Here is a 4,741-nt window from a genome sequence, read left to right on the forward strand (position 1 = left end):
ACGTAATATTGCGAAAATCAGGAACATCCTGTCTAAAAATGATGCAGAAAAACTAGTCCATGCATTTGTTACTTCTAGGCTGGATTACTGCAATTCTTTATTATCAGGCTGCTCGAAAAAGTCCATTAAGACTCTTCAGCTGGTCCAGAATGCTGCAGCACGTGTTCTGACAGGAACCAGGAAAAGAGATCACATTTCTCCTGTTTTAGCTTCTCTGCATTGGCTTCCAGTAAAATCCAGAATAGAATTTAAAATCATTCTTCTTACCTACAAAGCTCTTAATGGTCAGGCACCATCTTATCTTAAAGAGCTCATAGTACCTTACTACCCCACCAGAGCACTGCGCTCCCAGAATGCAGAGTTATTTGTGGTTCCTCAGGTGAATCCTGAACCATACCTTAGTTATGCTGCTATAGGCCTAGACTGCCGGGGGATTTCCTATGATGCACTGAGCTCCTCTCTCCTCTACTTTCTCTCCCTCTGTATGCAAACTCATCCCATTATTGCATGTTACTTACACAACTTCTCCCCTTTCTGGTAGTCTTGTGCTTTCTCGTCCCTCTCCTCTCTCCTATCACTTCCTGCAGGTTTTCTGGCTCTGGAGCTGTGGAGTCTGGATCTGTGGTTGCGGGTCACCTGCTGCCCCCGTGTTCCTGCTCGACACCCTCTGCTACAACAACTATTGTTACTAGTCCTATTGTTATTATTGTTATTATAATCACACATTACGATTGTTATCATTAACACTACTATAAATATCTGTACCATTTTTCATTTAGTCTATAGCAACATCACCTTTACTGTCTGTACCTCTGTGTGTGTATATTGTGTAGGCTGCCTCCCTCCCCTCTCTCTCCTTCCATCCCTCTCTTTTTTTCTCTGTTCCTCTCTTGCCCTCTCTCTCTCTCTCTCTCTCGTCGTCTCTCTCTCTCTCTCTCCCTCTCTCTCTCTCTCTCTCCTTCACCCCAACCGGTGGAGGCAGATGGCCGCCCACCCTGAGCCATGGTTCTGCTCGAGGTTTCTGCCTCTTAAAGGAAGTTTTTCCTTGCCTCTGTCGCCTAGTGCTGCTCTTGGTGGGAACTGTTGGGCTTCTGTAAATAACATCATAGAGTACAGTCTAGACCTGCTCTTTTATGAAAAGCGCTGTGAGATAACTGTTGTTGTGATTTGGCGCTATATAAATAAAGTTGAATTGAATTGAATTGAATTGAAAGAAAGGGAAGTAAAGGCTGGACTAGAAACGAGCTGTTTTCAGTTCAGAGCAGTGCTTTCTGTGGGAGATGGGAACTCCCTTTGGGCTGGACTTTGGGCTTTTTCACTCTGCAAACCTATTACATGCACAAAAATGATATATAACTCAATAAAGGAGAGGGAAAAGGCCAAAAACCATAATACCACCTCTTTAATTTTGCCAATCTCCTTCTCAATCGCCCTGGTAAGTTTGATTTGTTGATAGTGCCCGCATCCTGGTTTAACTCAATTATAACTTTCCAGTCGTTTCCTTGTGCTTTCTCCGTATTCTCAGGTTTCTGTTTCTCATACTGATTAGCTCTCAGTTTCTTGCTATTATATTTCCCTCGACGGTCTTGCTATGTTCCAACCAACATTTCCTTCTATCTCTTTCTCTCAAATCCCTTTTCACCCATCTCCATCCCCATATGAACTATTTGACATGATGTTACATTCACAGTACAGTTTATGCAGATCCGCCAAACAAAAACTTCGATCCTACTATGTTTCCCGACCTGCCGGTGTTATGTTTACCTATTTTGAATAAAGTGATGATAATCCAGTGTTTCCGAATCTAAGTCTTGATATAATTGTCTCTTCTCTCCTGTTCCTTCCTGCATATCTCATTTCTCTCACTATCCTCTGAATTTTGTAAATCACTGTCCTTTCCTCTCTTCCTCACATTGCTTTTGCCATCTCTTCTTCACTCTCTATTTCATAATGCTCTTTATTTCTCTCTTACTGCCACATCGATATATTCTCTTTTTGTGGCCTCCTTTGCAGTCATATCTGCCATTTTGTTTCCTTTGCAGCCAATATGTGCTGGTACCCACAAAAATGACTGTAATGCCCAACTTTGAACTGAATTTCTGCTGTATTTCTATCAAAAGATCTGCTGTCTGAGTGACTGCTCTGTTAACTTATTAGTGATGAACTTGAATCTGAACAAATGATCACTCTCTATGATCTTATTTCTTCTACCCACTGCACTGCTAACAAAATTGCTAGCATTTCTCTGTGTATACTGATTCTTCATCACTAATCCGCATCAAGCACATCCCTCAAGATAAAACAATAAAAGCCTATTTTATTAACTAAACTCTTGGATGCATCTGTGGAGATCTGGATGTAACTGTGGTAACTATTAATATATGTGAATTTAAAATAAACCCCTTGTCCTTGTTCTTCTTTTCTAATAGTGTAAGATCTGCTGTGGCTTCAGTACCCAGGGTGGTACTGCTGGCAATGTACTGTTGGACTGAAGTTTAATTCAGTTAATTCTACCTCTGTTGCTTTCTGTATGACTGTCCACCCAAAGCTTTTTGTCTCCCTCCTCTCCTTTTCCCAACAAGGTTTTAAAGTGCCTTGTACTGGATGATCTTCACTATGGCCCTGTAAATTAACCCAGTTATTCAGAGATAGCCGTATTCTTCTCAACTTGGCATTTCTCCCATTTCCACCTGTAGTGCTGCCGTTTTTTAGAGATGTGCTTGATGCAGATCCATACACCACACAACCATAATCTAATACTGATCTAATTAATCCTCAATGAATTGCCTTCAAAGCTGTTCTGTCAGCCCCCCAATCACTTCCCACCAAACACCTCGTAACATTTAGTACCTTCCTACATTTGTCCAGTACTTTCTGGATATGTACACCCCCTCTAATTCCCTCATCATAACCCCAAAAACGTAAAGTGCTTCACTCTTTCTAATTTTTGTTGATATAACTTTGTTGCCTCAGTACCAATTCTTTTCTTTGTAAAAAATAGGGCTGACCCCGAATAGTCGAAGATTTGAAGCTTCGATGGGCGGAGCCTGATTTGACTGTCAATCTCACAGTGAAGCTTCACAGCGAAACAAGGATCACGCCCTTTTGGTGATATGGGGGTGCTCAACGTCTGATTTTACATGGAACTACCAGTTTTCTCCCAATAAGTTAATATACAGCCTATTACAATATACATTTCAACGTTTCCTGCTGTAAATAAATGTTTCAATAAATGTTTTTGAAGTGCGTGAATAAATCCAAAATTGGTACCCTAACCCTGGGTCATCAGTGCGCATGTAGGTGTAGCGTGTGTGTGGTGGTGGAAGAGGAACACTTGCTGAAGAGACGGAGCTCCAGCTTCACTGGTGTTGTGCCGAGTTGTCCACTCCTCGTGGGACTTTCGGATAATTTATTACTGTTGATGAACCACATAAAGAATATTATATCATTTTTAAAAAGCTGCTACTTGAAATAGACGCGTGGGGAACCACAGTTGTTGGCAGCACGGCATGCACACAAAACCCTCACAAGACTGGTGAATGGCAGGCGAGAGAGAGAGAAAGAGAGAGAGAGAGAGAGAGAGAGAAAAGGGTCTTCAAAAAGCCTCAGTTAAGCTGGAAACGTACAGTGTTGAATAAGAGAGACTGCAGCTCTGCAGCTTCTCTAGATTAAAGCGGAGCTACCATGTGTTATTCTTGCCTATCGCTGCGCACAAACACACATGATCGACTATAGGTAGGACTTGACGATTCTGATTCGACTATGTAAATCCTTAGTCAGGGACAGCCCTAGTAAAAAACATTATCTTTGTCTGAGAATTAAAACCCCATTTATATGACCACTCCTCTATTTCCGTAACAGCTTCCTGTAGCTTTTTTACAAGAAATTCCAGATTTCTTCCCCTCTCCCAAATTGCCCCGTCATCCGGAAAAAGTGAAAAACCCCTCCCAAAGGCAGGTGAGAAGGGTACAAAGAGGAGTTGTTGTGAAGATGACCTAGTGACCTAGGTGCAGAATATGGAATTAGCATATCAGTAATAATTGTGGCCATTGAGGGCTTAAAAACAGCTAATAGAATTTTAAAATCAATTCAGTATTTTACAGATAACCAATACAGGTGAAACAAGACCGGAGTAATGTGTTGTCTTTTCTTTGTTCCAGTTAAAAGTCTAGCAGCTGCATTTTGATGCATTTGTTGTCAGGAAAGTGTTGAATGGATCAACCCCATGTACAGGGAATTGCAGTTGTCCAGCTGTTGCATGTATAACTTGCATGTTGAGACCAGGAGGCAGAGTCGCAGTTTAACACACTTCTCTGCCCTTCTTTTTCAGCAGTTACCCACCCAAAACCCTACGCAGAGTCGCAGTCTAACACACTTCTCTGCTCCTCCATTTCAGGAGTTACTTAGTGAAAATCCTATAGTGACGGTGTCTGTCCCCCGACCATCGAAATTATTTAAAAAGGTAAACAGAAGAGGAGCTGTGCATAAAAACCTCATAAAAATTAAAACCACAAGAGCAATAGTGCAAACGAATAGGAGAGTTAAATGTGGACTCTTAAACATCAGATCTCTCTCTTCTAAAGGTGTACTAGTAAATGAACTAATATCAGATTATGATATTGATTTGTTTGGTCTTACTGAAACCTGGCTGGGTGATGGAGAATATGTTAGCCTAAATGAATCCACCCCTCCCAGTCATATTAATACTCACATTCCTCGAGGCACAGGCCGAGGAGGTGGA

Source organism: Micropterus dolomieu, linkage group LG03, assembly GCF_021292245.1.
Source record: "Micropterus dolomieu isolate WLL.071019.BEF.003 ecotype Adirondacks linkage group LG03, ASM2129224v1, whole genome shotgun sequence".
Lineage (NCBI taxonomy): Eukaryota > Metazoa > Chordata > Actinopteri > Centrarchiformes > Centrarchidae > Micropterus > Micropterus dolomieu.